We start from the raw sequence: 16,331 nt of genomic DNA, 5'->3' as shown, positions 1-16,331 counted from the left end.
GTGTACACAGTACACAATACATACAGTGCACCCATTGTTGTTATTACACTTCTGTTGGTGCACACAGTACCATGCAACCCTAGTGCAGTTGCTACTACTTTCCTGGTGGTGTACACAATATATACAGTGCACCCATAGTTGTTATTACACTTCTGTTAGTGTACACAGTACCGTGCACCCCTAGTGCAGTTGCTGCTACTTTATTGGTGGTGTACACAATACAGTAGACCCATAGTTGTTATTACACTTCTGTTGGTGTACACAGTACCGTGCCCCCCTAGTGCAGTTGCTACTACTTTTCTGGTGGTGTACACAGTACACAATACATACAGTGCACCCATAGTTGTTATTATACTTCTGTTGCTGTACACAGTACCGTGCACCCGTACAGTTGCTAGTGCTACTACTTTTCTGGTGGTGTACACAGTACACAATACATACAGTGCACTCATAGTTGTTATTAAACTTCTGTTGGTGTACACAGTACCGTGTACCCCTAGTGCAGTTGCTACTACTTTCCTGGTGGTGTACACAGTACACAATACATACATTACACCCATAGTTGTTATTACACTTCTGTTGGTGCACTGTACACAGTACCGTGCACCCCTAGTGCAGTTGCTACTACTTTTCTGGTGGTGTACACAGTACACAATACATACAGTACACCCATAGTTGTTTTTAAACTTCTGTTGGTGTACACAGTACCGTGCACGCGTAGTGCAGTTGCTAGTTCTAATACTTTTCTGGTGGTGTACACAGTACACAATACATACAGTGCACCCATTGTTGTTATTACACTTCTGTTGGTGCACACAGTACCATGCAACCCTAGTGCAGTTGCTACTACTTTCCTGGTGGTGTACACAATATATACAGTGCACCCATAGTTGTTATTACACTTCTGTTAGTGTACACAGTACCGTGCACCCCTAGTGCAGTTGCTGCTACTTTATTGGTGGTGTACACAATACAGTAGACCCATAGTTGTTATTACACTTCTGTTGGTGTACACAGTACCGTGCCCCCCTAGTGCAGTTGCTACTACTTTTCTGGTGGTGTACACAGTACACAATACATACAGTGCACCCATAGTTGTTATTATACTTCTGTTGCTGTACACAGTACCGTGCACCCGTACAGTTGCTAGTGCTACTACTTTTCTGGTGGTGTACACAGTACACAATACATACAGTGCACTCATAGTTGTTATTAAACTTCTGTTGGTGTACACAGTACCGTGTACCCCTAGTGCAGTTGCTACTACTTTCCTGGTGGTGTACATAGTACACAATACATACAGTACACCCATAGTTGTTATTACACTTCTGTTGGTGCACTGTACACAGTACCGTGCACCCCTAGTGCAGTTGCTACTACTTTTCTGGTGGTGTACACAGTACACAATACATACAGTACACCCATAGTTGTTTTTAAACTTCTGTTGGTGTACACAGTACCGTGCACGCGTAGTGCAGTTGCTAGTTCTAATACTTTTCTGGTGGTGTACACAGTACACAATACATACAGTGCACCCATTGTTGTTATTACACTTCTGTTGGTGTACACAGTACCGTGCACCCCTAGTGCACTTGCTACTACTTTTCTGGTGGTGTACACAGTACACAATACATACAGTACACCCATAGTTGTTAATTCACTTCTGTTGGTGCACACAGTACCATGCAACCCTAGTGCAGTTGCTACTACTTTCCTGGTGGTGTACACAATATATACAGTGCACCCATAGTTGTTATTACACTTCTGTTAGTGTACACAGTACCGTGCACCCCTAGTGCAGTTGCTACTACTTTATTGGTGGTGTACACAATACAGTAGACCCATAGTTGTTATTACACTTCTGTTGGTGTACACAGTACTGTGCCCCCCTAGTGCAGTTGCTACTACTTTTCTGGTGGTGTACACAGTACACAATACATACAGTGCACCCATAGTTGTTATTATACTTCTGTTGCTGTACACAGTACCGTGCACCCGTACAGTTGCTAGTGCTACTACTTTTCTGGTGGTGTACACAGTACACAATACATACAGTGCACCCATAGTTGTTATTAAACTTCTGTTGGTGTACACAGTACCGTGTACCCCTAGTGCAGTTGCTACTGCTTTCCTGGTGGTGTACACAGTACACAATACATACAGTACACCCATAGTTGTTATTACACTTCTGTTGGTGCACGGTACACAGTACTGTGCACCCCTAGTGCAGTTGCTACTATTTTTCTGGTGGTGTACACAGTACACAATACATACAGTACACCCATAGTTGTTATTAAACTTCTGTTGGTGTACACAGTACCGTGCACCCCTAGTGCAGTTGCTAGTTCTAATACTTTTCTGGTGGTGTACACAGTACACAATACATGCAGTGCACCCATTGTTGTTATTACACTTCTGTTGGTGCACACAGTACCATGCAACCCTAGTGCAGTTGCTACTACTTTCCTGGTGGTGTACACAATATATACAGTGCACCCATAGTTGTTATTACACTTCTGTTAGTGTACACAGTACCGTGCACCCCTAGTGCAGTTGCTACAACTTTATTGGTGGTGTACACAATACAGTACACCCATAGTTGTTATTACACTTCTGTTGGTGTACACAGTACCGTGCACCCCTAGTGCAGTTGCTACTACTTTTCTGGTGGTGTACACAGTACACAATACATACAGTACACCCATAGTTGTTATTACACTTCTGTTGCTGTACACAGTACTGTGCACCCGTACAGTTGCTAGTGCTACTACTTTTCTGGTGGTGTACACAGTACACAATACATACAGTGCACCCATAGTTGTTATTAAACTTCTGTTGGTATACACAGTACCGTGCACCCCTAGTGCAGTTGCTACTACTTTCCTGGTGGTGTACACAATACATACAGTACACCCATAGTTGTTATTACACTTCTGTTGGTGTACACAGTACCGTGCACCCGTAGTGCAGTTGCTAGTTCTAATACTTTTCTGGTGGTGTACACAGTACACAATACATACAGTGCACCCATAGTTGTTATTAAACTTCTGTTGGTGTACACAGTACCGTGCACCCCTAGTGCAGTTGCTACTACTTTCCTGGTGGTGTACACAATACATACAGTGCACCCATATTTGTTATTACACTTCTGTTGGTGTACACAGTACCGTGCACCCCTAGTGCAGTTGCTACTACTTTTCTGGTGGTTTACACAGTACACAATACATACAGTACACCCATAGTGGTTATTACACTTCTGTTGGTGTACACAGTACCGTGCACCCCTAATGCACTTGCTACTACTTTTCTGGTGGTGTACAAAGTACACAATACAGTGTAGTGTGGTTTTGCTAAATAAACACAGATCACTAAAAGAGGGCAAACAGGCTCTGTGTCTACAGTCGACAGTGCTGGTCGTGGACACGGTGCATCCTCAGCATGTGGCCGTGGGGCACACTTGTCCTTTCTTTCTGCAGCTGGCCGTGTTTTTGAGCCACCCTATTGCATCACACCACAGAGCTAAGCAGGTGCAGGGCATTGCTGACTCCCCACATATTTTGAAAAATTCTTTGGTGTGGGCCTTTTTGGACATGTGTGCAGCAGATTGCACCGTTGCTGTTTGCAACATATGTCTGAAGCGTATCAAGCGTGGCCAAAACAGCAGCTGCTTGGGCACCACATGCTTGACCAGACATATGACGACCTCCCATGCAGTCCATTGGAGACAGCACTTAAAAGACCCACATCAAAGAAGGTGGACCTCTCCTTGCTCCTCATCAGCTGGGATATCCAACCCCACTATACCTCCAGTCCTCTCAGAAACCTGCACTGAGAGGAATGAAGGTATATAAATAGGTGTCCCAAGTAGTTGCGGCCAATCTGCTAGCGGTACACCAACATCGGATTTTAGCAGGCAAATTTCCCTACCCCAGTTGCTAAACCATCAAAAGAAATTCGGTCCCAGCCATCCACATGCTCAGCGTCTGAATGCTAGCTTGGCCAAATTGCTAGCACTGCAACTGCTGCCTTTTCAGCTGGTAGACTCTGCCCCCTTTCGTGAATTTGTGGAATGTGCAGTACCTCAGTGGCAGGTTCCCAAACGCCATTTCTTTTCACAGACGGCCATTCCGGCTCTCTAACAGCCATGTGGAAGGAAATGTCTTGGCCTCATTGGACAGGGCGGTCAGCAGTAAGGTGCATATTACTGCTGACTCATGGTCCAGCAGGCATGGACAGGGACATTACCTTTCTTTCACGGCGCACTGGGTAACTCTGCTGGCAGCTGGGAAGGATGCAGGACAGGGTTCAGTATTGTTGGAGCTTGTTCCGCCACCACACCTCCAAAATGCTAGTGGTGGTTCTGCCACAGCTCTCTCCTCCACCCCCTCCTCTTCTTGTTCCTGTATGGCCTCTCCCTCTGTAGATTTCTCCTCTGAACCAGCTGTGCTCCGTAGGCATTCAAGGGGCTACAGAAGCACTCAGGCAAAAAGATGCCATGCGGTGCTTGAGTTGGTCTGCTTAGGGGACAGGAGCCACACTGGGGCAGAGATTCTGTCAGCTCTGCAGGGGCAGGCTCAGAGGTGGTTGACGCCATGCCAGCTTCAGCCAGGAATGGTTGTATGCGACAATGGCCCCAACCTCCTCTCCGCCCTCCGACAGGGACACTTGACCCATGTTCCCTGTTTGGCTCACGTCCTGAATTTGGTGGTATTCCTCCATTCACAATCAGCCAGCAATTTAATAACTTGAGTGGTGTCCTTTAAATATGAGGGAGTTGCTGCAATCAAGGGCTGGAGGAATTCATCCACATATCTACCTTATCTATATCTATATATATATATATATATATATATATATATATATATATACACACACATATCTATATTCTAGCCATTACAGAATCTATACCACTAATAATAGGGCGCTTAACTAGGGCCCTTAGTTAAGATGGCGCCACGCCACTATTTAAATGGTGTGCGTGATGACACAATCACAGCAGCCAATCCCCCAACGACGTCCTATCGTGACGAAACACATAGGGTGCGCCTGTGATACTGACGTCATCACATTTTGTCTCTTCGGAGATTGATGGTACAGCAAGCAGTAGGCGGAGGAAGCCCAAGGAGATGCCAATGCTCTGATCCATTGTGTTACACCGCGCATTTAAGATCTTTGTCCTGTAAGTGCAATCTATTTGAGCATATTAAATTATTCTCTTAAATACTACACTATTTCTTGTTTGTGTCTCTGAGTGACACAGAGCCAGCAGTTTGGGACATTTTTATAGGTTTTTGGGAGACCGAATTCCCTGAGCTTGGTGAGACCGCTTTGGTGGTCATTTTTACGGGTAAGGAGACTACATACTCACTTTGGGTGCAAAGCCTTTTGGAGGAAGGGATCTTTTCTTCACGATTTCGTGTTAACATCTTGTCTCCACACACATTCCCTGGTTCACCTTCCAATTCATTAGGGACTGTGTTCCAGTTTTACTTTTACTTCTTATTTTTAATTTTTTTATTTTTTATATTTTTTATCGTTATATCCTTTTGGGATTTTGCCTTTATAGATCTTTTTCATTTATGGTTTTGTGAATTTTCTTCATTTATTTATTAATATATACTGAGTTAACTCATATGAGCGCCTTTTTAGGTTTCACACAATTAATTTTTGGTGTTTATTATCAATTCATTTTAGTTTATGAGCACATTCATTTGTTGCTATTAATGTTCATTGTTAAATTGAGTTTGACACTAATTTAGATATAATTTTGTGCAGTTTTTTCAATTTTAATGTATTTGAACTCTGCCTTAGTTTTTCATTTTTAATTTCAGGTTTTTCACCATTTCTGAATATTTGAAAGTAATTTTAAAATTTTTTTGTTTTTTATTATTGGATATATACACTGCTATTAGCGCTGCACCCACCCCCTGTTTTTCATTACATTACAGCAGCAAGCAGTTTTAAATTACTTTTATTCCTTTAGAAATGTCATTTTGTGCAGGGACTGTTCTAAACACAGGAAAAATGCGCCACTTCACAGGCATACTATAGTCACCCCCCAGGCACGATATTTAAAGGAATATTTCTTTTGTATTGTTTTACATTAAGCATTACTAAAATCACTCCTCCCGAAAAAACGTCTGTTTTTCAAAACTTTTTTTGCATTGATACATGTCCCTGGGGCAGGACCCAGGTCCCCAAACACTTTTTATGATAATAACTTGCATATTAACTTTTAAAATTAGCACTTTTGATTTTTCACGTTCAAGCCCCATAAACTTTAACGGTGTTCGCACAAATTTTTTGTCTGTTCGCGTGTTCTGCCGTAAACCGAACCCGGGGGGGGGGGGGGGGGGTGTTTGGCTCATCCCTACTTATAACAAGGGAAGAGCTCATCATTCACATCAAAATTTTAACTCTGGGTCAGCATATTAGCCCGACAAAAAGCATTTTTAAAAGGAGATCAGCAATGGCAGCCCTCCCTCTTCTCTACATGTTTTCGTTAAGCCTGCAGATGTCAGTGGTGCCGTCTGCATTTGGAAGCACATTATTATGCCTGAATGTGCTGTTTGTCATGCAGCATTTACCAGATGGCTAACGTTCATAGCATGAAATAAAAATGCTATGACAATACAAATTTATAATATGTATTTAAAAAAGGGCATACTGCTACTTGCTGTGCCACAACTTGGATGTGTTTGAAGAACTCTGCACCCAGGATTTTTCTACTCCTCTACAGGGAACCCCGCTTTGCTCTACACCACTGAGCGCATGGCTTCAGGAGAGCTATGTGGATGAGGGGGGAAAGGGACACCAGCCTAGACAATCAGATCTGCCCATAACCAAACTCTAGCGATCAATGAAGTGACAGATATCAAACCAAATCACCCACACATCCATAGTAAGAAGCTGCCTTATTTTATATTTAAAGGGTGAAAATTTTGTTCTCCTCAACTTATGGAGAGAACATTTTTGCACTTTTTTTTTTTTTCGTTGTCATTGCAGGTGATATCTACTAAACTATTACTAGTTTAATTCTCCCCCTCCCATCATTCGTTTTTTTATTTATTACTTAGAGAATTTAAAATTTCAAGGAATCAACTTGCTTTCCTGAAACATGCAAATCAAAAAAAAACAAGCAACAGGATTGGTAGGACAGTCCCCTCCCCCATATGTTAATACTATACATAGGCAGCTGTGTCTTTAAAGTGTGTGAGCAGAGGGTCATTGATATCTGAATTGCTGGGCTTTCTTTTGTCTGGAGGTAGGGTAAGACTTTTACTGCAAGAAGAAAGAAAGAAAGGATTTTCAAAGTTTTACTAGAAAACTTGTAATTGCAGATTGCTAATTTACTAGAGTTTGTGTGTATTCTTCTGTTCTACTATGTGTAAATAATATAATGTGTTTCTTTTTATATATACATTTTTATTGGTAGCTGCCTTTAATTTGGATTGCTTTTTAAAATGTACAGCATTTGGGGTACAACCAATGGGGAAAAAAGTAAGTGCTAAAAATGTATTACGATTACCAGAGTTTTGTGAGGCTGCCTATATGTTTGTAGTTTTCTTCTTTTTAATCCACTAAACTAACATTTTAATTTATTTACAAATGTCCATTGCAAAGTTCTTGAAAAGGGTTATAAAATTTACTGACAGTTTGTAAAAATCTGTGATTTTTTAACAACTGCTAGTAAATATCAAACTACTTTGTTATAGGTATAGTCAGTCAGTGTTTCCATATCATGTTTTTACTGTTCAAATATTCACTGCGTTAGTTTTCAATAGGAGTTCTGTAATTTCTCAGGTTGCCAGTAAAAAATGTGCTCTGCAAGAAAATTTTCCATGTTTTGTCAGTAAAAAACGCTGCGGGAGGTTGGCAACACTTTAACTGCTGGCAGCAAAGAGACCTCCCTGCGCTGGATCACGTACCTAGTACATGATTCAAGCGCTCTGGCAGGGGGCACACGCAAGTGTGCTGGCCCGGCTGTGCTGTGATTTGTCACCAATGATTGTCCGCCGGCAGTTAGTCCTCCCCAGTGTCAGTTAGTGTCAGATTGGTCGCCGCACTATTGCAGTCTCATTATAAGTTGCTGATCACTGCCATTACTAGTATAGAAAAAAAAATTCCAGTGTGTATATATATATATATATATATATATATATATATATATATATATATATATATATACCATAGTTTGTAGACGCTATAACTTTCACACAAACCAATCAATACACACTTATTGGGATTTTTGTTACCAAAGACAAGTAGCAGAATATAGTACATTTCCATCAACATTTTTTAAAAGATTTTCTTTTTTTAAATTTTTTATGGGATATGTTTTATAGCAGAAAGTAAACTTTTTCAAAATTGTCAGTCTTTTTTTTTTCATTTATATAATAAAAAAAACAAGAGGGGGTCAAATACCACCAAAAGAAAGCTTTATTTGTGTGAAAAAATGATATAAATTTAGTTTGGGTGCAGCATTGCATGGCCATGTAATTGTCAGTTAAATTTGCGCAGTGCCGCATAGCAAAAAATGGTCTGGTCATGAAGGGGGTAAAACCTTTCTGGAGCTGAAGTGGTTAATGGTCCATTCACATGCTGCAATTTAAAGTGGTAAGAATCTGCGGATTCCTGCGACTGGAATGGACAGGGGTCAGGGTGTATGATTAGTTGAGCCAACAAAATGCAATAACAGGCTGCTGGCGGCCACCGCAGCTATTTGTGACTGTTTGCCCAGCCAGTAATTACCTGCACTGGTCATGGTGGATGCAAACAAAATGCATCCAGCCACAATCACTGCAGGTAATTTCTGGCTGTGCAAACAGTCACAACAGCCTGTCATTGCATTATATGGGCGCAGAGACCGCAGCAATTACATAGTTACATAGTAGGTAAGGTTGAATAAAGACCATCCAGCTCAACCTGTCCATTCTAGCCGTAGGAAGGAATCCTCAGATTCTTGCTACTGGAAATCGCAGCATGTGTAAGCGCCCATGTGGATGGACTCAAGGCTGGCTTTGAGTCTGCTCTTTGCAGTAACAGGCTGTAAAACATGCATTACCACAATACACAGTAGCACACAATCAATGGTGCCGTGCGTTGCTATTCAATTTAAATAGCAGGCCTACTCAGCTTTCAAAAGCCCCTCAAGGTACCATCTGTGTGTTGTGGTGCAGTATGTTTTAAAAAAGGGACACATTTAGTTTTAGGTATATTGCGGTGCGATGGCAGCCTAATTAAAAATAAATGGGCTGCCTAAACAAAACGCATATGAACACGTGGTGTCCTGCACATAAAATTCTGAATCATATAGCACTGCAGAGGTATAAAGGTGCCCATAAAGTATATATAAACCCTAACAATGAACTTCTCATATTTGCTCCTTTCGTGTCTGTTAATTATACCATAGAAAGTGGTTTATTATAGCTGTTCAATAAGTGCAAAAAAGACCTGCTAGGCTTCATTTAGATGTGTGGTTGAGCCCCATTTTTCCGCCTGCCAACTGCACCCCCTTAAGCTGCAATAGGCAGCGGATGGGGTGTTTACATGCTGAGGGTGTGAAGTATGGTGCCTGCAGCAAAGTTTACCCATATCAGCCGGCGACCAGCCCAATGAATGCTACACATTCAAGTGAATAGGGGAGTCCCACAAACACCCCCCCAGCAGCGTGCGATGCACACTGTTTCAGCACATTTATCAGCAAGCATGGGGTTAAAACAGGAAGTGAGGAGGCATCACATTGCTTCCTCACTGCCTGTCAGTAGCCCCTGGAAAATGATCTGAACGCGGATTGGGCTTCAGAGGCAAGAAAGATTTAGACACATGTCTAGATCTGTCCTCAATCAAGTCAGAACTTCAGTGCCTAAGTCCTGTGTTATCCCAAGGAGAGTAATTAGCCCCCTAGTTCTTATCTTGGATTACATAATGTTGTAGGGTATGAGGGTCTGAGTAGTTTGTCAAGGGAAATCTGGGCAGGGCTGACACCACTCAGTCCACAAAATACTATGTGCTGTCAGTCCACAACAGTATTTAGAAGTTGAGTGCTTTTCTCGCTGATTAACAGCATACCTCCTAACTTTCTGGAACGATAAAGAAAATTTTTTAGCACACACTAGATAGGGAGAAGAACACATCCTGGCCATGGACCTGGTTAAACAGACCATAAAGATCTAATATGCAGAAATTGATTGGCTAAACCACACAATGCCTTTTTTTTTTTATTTTTTATTCTTTTTTTTTCCGATTACCGTATATTTGCTTTTTAAAACAACAAATGCAGTAATATACCGTAATTTGATACAAATTTCGGTGCCGCATAACACTTTTGGTAGTAAAGTAGTACATTTTGTATAGAGATGTACATATCATACCAAAAAGAGGGACAACCAAGGCTGATGACAGAAGGATTTGGTCTCAAAAGAGGGACAGTCCTTCCAAATGAGGGACAGTTTGGAGCTATGCAACAGGTAAATTTCTGTACTTGTAGGGTCTTTAAAGGGACAAAACATGGTAAAAAATGCATATATTGCAGAAGAGCACTGCATGTTTTTTTATCCTGACATATAATTTAATGATGATAAAGATAAAAGTTGCTGTCAGGAGAAATAATCTCTTGGTTTATTGCTTGCTGAAATGATTTTGCAAATTTGCTATAGGTGTGATCAAAATATTGAAATAATCTGCGAATTCCAGTGAAGAAATGAATGTATATATGTGGTTGGCTTGAGACAGCTGTCTAGGGCAGTATGAGTGTTTCTCTGTACATCCAACTGGTAAGCCCACCTTCTAAAAATACTTCTAATAAACTTATATAGAGAATGTGTAGTGGCTCTTTTTTGTGTCTATAAATTTGAAGGACTCTAATGTTAGTTTTGAGTTAGATCTACAGTCTACACTCTATAGTCTATTTTTCAGTAACATCTACAGACTGGTAAGCTGTGATACATTATTTTTTGTTCTTGGCTTTAAAGTGAGTTTACAGAAAAGTATCTCACATGCGAGCCATTTTTTCACAAAGCTCCTGAATTTATGCCAAGTTCGACTAAGTCTGAAGCTCATTCACTAACTATAAACTGGGCAGACTGGTGAAGATAGGTTTTCTATTTTTTTGTTTTGGGTTTAAGTGCTGCTGATCTTTGCATTATCAATTGGCCAACATGCTCAAAATCCAAGTTCCAAGCTCCATCTGCATTGAGAAATATTTCATTGTGCAATTGGTCAAATGTCAGAGCACCCAATACAAGTCTGCTACTGTTCAAGGACAATAATGATTGATAGCAGCAATGCACCAGGTACGATTTCACAGGTCTTTGAAGGTATGCTGATGGATGTATTTTACTGTTTTAGTTATAGTGTCTGAAGAATCAAGGGCAACTTTAAGTGAAAACATTACACTTTTTCAGTAAATTGACCTATCCACTTATAGTGGGACTATAGGCAGCTATAAATGATACAATTGTATAGGAAAAGCAGGTACATGATAGAAAGGTATACAAAATGTGAGTGTCAGTCCATATGAAGGTGGTGGGAAATTAAAGCATATCTAAACCAAGAATAACAATTGAGAGTATTGCAACATACTGGTCTTTAAATGTGGTGCCCGAATTAGGTTTCTCGTGCACACTTTTTTTTTCTTTATTTCAACCTGGCAATCCAATCTTAACCTAAGCTAAATTAAACTGGGATTAACCAAATTTGTTTAGACAAGCTTCCCTAAAAATACATCACAGCAAATTTTTTTTATTTAATTGTTTTTTTTTTTTTTTTTTTTAGTCAAGTTTTTATAGGCTGGATTCACTGTTCTCCCTTTCTGGGTGCTGCATTAAAGTGGTTGTAAACGGGGGGGGGGGCGTGTCCAAGATGTGGGCATGAGCAGATGTTCTTCTCGGAGCTCTGCTAGAGATCTATCCTGATATTCTTTCCTGCCTGGACTGATTGACCCTGAGCTGGGTGTTCTGACCCTCTATGCCGTCCCGATCCTCCTGGACCGAAGAGCGGTAAGAAGCTCCGTTTTCCCCCGACTCTACCTGTGCCTGATTACCCCACAGTGCGCGGAGCGGGAAGCCCGCGCGGCCATTCCAATATGGCCACTCAGACAGCGCCTGAGGAGAATGCCTCTCCATCTCTCCCTGGCATTCCTGAGGTGATGGCGGCGATATCGGCATGCCAGATTGCCTTGTCTGGGAAAATAGAGGCTGTCCAGACTGATGTCGGCTTGATCAGACAGGACTTAGACAAGATCCATGCCCGGCTGGGGGTTGCTGAACAGCGAGTTGGCCATGTGGAAGACACTACAGAGGTGCACTCGGTGGCGATTCAGACCCTGCAAAATAAAGTTAAGGCCCTTGAATATCGCGCCAAGGATGCCGAAAACCGCAGCAGGTGAAACAATCTGCAGATAGTGGGACTCACGGAGAGAGCAGAGGGACAGAACCCGGCTACCTTTGTGGAGGACCTCCTGCGCTCCCTGCTTCCTGGGGCCCAGTTATCCCCATACTTCACCATCGAGAGAGCGCACAGAGTCCTGCCACAGCGGGGACCATCTGGTTCCCCCCCCCCGCACACTGATCCTGCGCCTGTTAAACTTCAGGGATCGGGATGAGCTTCTGCGGGCTGCACGAGTGACGAGGGAGATCTCCTACCAAAATTCTAAGCTGCTCCTGTTCCCTGACCATACTGTGGAGACCCAGAAACAGCAAAGATCCTTCGATGCGGTCAAGGCGGCCATGAGGGCGAAAGGAATTAAGTACAGCATCCTTTTCCCGGCAAAGCTTGAGAGTGGTCGATGGTGAGACAGTGCGGTTCTTCACCAATCCCAGGGAGGCCACCTCGTGGTTGGAGTTGCTGCCTTCCCTGAAATGAGTAGATCCTGATCTTTAAATGTCTGTGTGCTGGCGGCACCTATTCGTTCTGGGTCTTTAGATCTGGGGGGCAGAGGTTATGCTGTTTTTATATGCTCTGTATCCCATGTTGGCCCCTGGACCCTGGTGCCCACTTCCCTGATGCATGAGGGAGCCCTGGGATACCAGGGCATACATGTTTACCTGCTGCCACGGCTCTGGAAACACCGCAGTGGTAGGTGACTGTTCTCATGTGTGTTTTGAGGACATGCCTTAATATGACTAATATCCTGAACAGCTCCAGGTTACCATGCAACTAACCTTTCTAAGCTTTGTGCCCCTTGCTAGTTCAGGTGATTTGAACTAATGTGCTAATATATGACTGGTTAATAACTAGTTCTCTAGCATCTCCTGATGGGAAGTTATGTGCCCCTTGTTGGCTTGGATTGTGGTCCCCCCTCTGTGCATTTGATGTGGAGGGGTGGCTGACTCTCCCTTGTTAACTGAGGCACGCCTCCCTGAGTAGGTTACTCTGAAGGACTGGGGTTTGGGGATTTATGCACGATTCCAGTTTGGGGGATCTGAGGGGTGGGGGGGGGGGGGCTGGGCAGCCGTTGCTGGCCCTTGTTGGTATTGGTTTAGTTTTATTTTCACAGTTTTCTTTCTACACTAATGTTCAATGTTTTCAGGTATGGTAAAAGAATATGCATCCTGGGAGTTTCATGCCTTTTTGTTGCTGCTAGCAGTGATAGTCGGTCTTCCGCTCGGGCAGTTGCCTTGCCCCCGGGGATGGGGTACTGTTGTGTTGCTTCCTGGGACACCTGCCTTACTTAAGATCCATTATGGCTAGTTTTTCAGTACCCTCCTGGAACGTCCGGGGATTAAATTCAGCAGTTAAACGTTTTTAATTATTTAAAAAAGTACACCCCCCCCCAAATTTTGTATATTACAGGAGTCTCACCTTGTGGGTTCATGGGTCCTTGGACTCAGGAGAGCCTGGGTGGATAGTTCACATTATCACGCTAGTTTTTCCCAGGGAGTGAGCATATTAGTTCACAGATCTCTCCCCTTTCAGCTCCAAAATATTAAGACTGACCCAGGCGGAAGATATATTACTATGCACGTCACAATTGCCAATACAGAATATGTGATTGTGGGACTCTATCTCCCACCTCCTGTGGATACTTCCCTCTTGTATGATATTATGCGATTGGTCACACAATATGGAACACCGAATGTCATGTTGTTGGGGGATTTTAATTTGGCTCCGTGTCCGGCTCTAGACAGGCTCCATCAGTCGACCCGAAGAACACCTGATCTCATGCAGTGGGCTGATACTTTTGAGTTAATTGACGCCTGGAGGCATTATAATCCATCAGAGAGGATGTACACCTGTCATTCATCCACTTTTCGGACCCTCTCCCGCACTGGGGTTTGTTACTCGGGCGGTGCTGCAGCGGGTATCAAAGCTGCAGATCCTCCCTAGAGGCATCTCCGATCATGCCCCTCTTATGATTACTGTGCTTTTGGGGCCCACTGCTAAGCAGAAACTGTGGAGACTGTCAGGGCACTGGATAGCAGACCCTATAGTTCAGGAAGATATGCCGGAGGCGTTGTGTCATTTTTGGCTTGCAAATACTGACTCTACAGAGCCATTGATGGTTTGGGACGCCTTTAAGGGATGGCTGAGGGGGGAATATATTTCCCTCATTACTAACAGCTGGAAGCAATCTGTGCGGTCGCTGGGGGAGTTGGAGGGTGAGCTCGGGACAAGGAGGCTAGATATGTTGCTGCTCCTACCCCCCTCAACTACGGGGCCTGGCAATATGCGCTTGAACTTTATAGGATAAAGATGACCAAGAAATCAATGCTCAGTACGGCCCAACGAGTTTTCGAGTATGGGGATAAAAATGACAAATTGTTGTCATGGTTGTCTCGAAGGCAGTTTGCTAGTACTCATATTGGGAGCATGAGGGAGGAGTCCCCCTTACAAGCCCTAATGAAATCCTTGCTAGATTTATGCACTACTATAGCTCCCTCTATTCCACTAGGGTGGATTATGGAATATCGGATCTCCGGGCCTACTTGGATGGGGTGGATTTTCCTAGCCTGTCCCAGGACGCCAGTAAAAAGCTAGAACGAGATATTACCCTGGAGGAGGTCCAGATCACTATGGCCCAAATGCAACCTGGTAAAACTCCCGGTGCAGATGGCATTCCGGTCGAATTCTTTTCCACGTATCAAGAACTTCTCGCTCCTAGGCTCACTATGCTGTTCGCTCAGTTCACCAAGATAGGGTCATTGCCAGAATCCGTGTCCGATACTGTAATTGTGTTGGTGCCCAAACCGGGTAAGGACCCTGAGGACTGTGCGTCATATCGACCGATTTCCTTAATTAATGTTGACGCAAAACTGCTGGCCAAAATATTGGCCAACCGTCTGGCACAAGTCCTGGATGAGCTCACCCATGTGGATCAGACGGGGTTCATGCCCGGCAAGGGCACCGATATCAATTTGAGAAGGCTTCATCTCAACCTGTCCATTCCTCATGATAGTGCTGGGACCAGAGTCATTGCCTCTCTGGATGCCGAAAAGGCATTTGACTCGGTTAACTGGGGCTACCTTTGGGAGGTACTGGGTAGATATGGTTTTGGCCCCCAATTTTTACGCTGGCTGCAGTTACTCTATCAAAAGCCCTCAGCTTGTATACGGACCAATGGTGGGATTTCCGAGCGGTTTCCGCTGCAACGTGGGACGTGCCAGGGATGCCCCCTTTCTCCCTCCCTTTTTTCCCTGGCGCTGGAACCCCTGGCCATCCTACTTAGGGCATTCCAGTGGGTGGAGGGACTGCGGATCGGCCTCTTGGAGGAGAAGGTGTCATTATCCACCGACGATGCCCTGTTGTAGTTACACGACGTGGACTCCTCCCGGTGGGCTGCTTTGGGGCTCTTTGACAAGTTTGCCCGCTTCTCGGGGGTCCGAATAAATTGGACAAAGTCTGTACTTTTTTCCCTAGACCCCATGTTGCGGGCCACTGCGGCCACCACCCAACTATAGTGGGTTACTAGTTTTAAATACCTGGGAATTCAGGTGAGCCGAGACCCCTCTGATTTTTACGAGCTCAATCTGCGCCCCGTGTTACTACAGCTGAGAGCTAGATGTGGCTCTTGGGGGACTCTCCCACTTAATTTGTTAGGGCGTATTAACCTAATTAAAATGTTTTTTCTTCCCAAGTTTAATTATCTATTTAGAAATTCCCCAGTGTGGATTCCGAGCATATTCTTTAAAGAACTTGACAGCTGTATTGGGACCTTTATTTGGGGGGCTCCACTCCCCTATTGGCATGATTCACCCTATGTGTTCCTGTGCGGGGGATTGGCGTTGCCCAATTTTCGGGTATACTACCGGGCGGCCGTTCTGGTTTTGGTCCGCTGGTGGTTTGTCTGCTCCAGGGCCAATGCTGCGATGTGCCTTGAGGCGGCTCTTTTG

At 43.7% G+C, this 16,331-nt stretch overlaps 1 protein-coding gene across 4 annotated transcripts in view; it reads left to right on the top strand.

Moving 5' to 3' along the window:
• LOC141139984 (glutathione S-transferase 3-like) overlaps positions 1–16,331 on the top strand; it is a 90,783-nt gene that overhangs the window by 41,872 nt on the left and 32,580 nt on the right. Inside the window, exons 1-2 of one of the 4 annotated variants that reach the window (XM_073626660.1) lie at positions 7,169–7,264; positions 10,659–10,775. The exons of 1 other annotated variant lie outside the window; for it this stretch is intronic. The gene's annotated coding sequence lies outside the window, so the exon portion shown is untranslated. Of the gene's footprint in view, positions 1–7,145; positions 7,270–10,658; positions 10,776–16,331 lie in introns of those variants that run through there. 2 more of the 4 variants (XM_073626659.1, XM_073626663.1) reach the window with 2 other exon arrangements.

Source organism: Aquarana catesbeiana, linkage group LG04 (assembly GCF_042186555.1).
Source record: "Aquarana catesbeiana isolate 2022-GZ linkage group LG04, ASM4218655v1, whole genome shotgun sequence".
Taxonomy (NCBI): Eukaryota; Metazoa; Chordata; class Amphibia; order Anura; family Ranidae; genus Aquarana; species Aquarana catesbeiana.
This window is presented reverse-complemented; position numbering and strand designations above follow the sequence as displayed.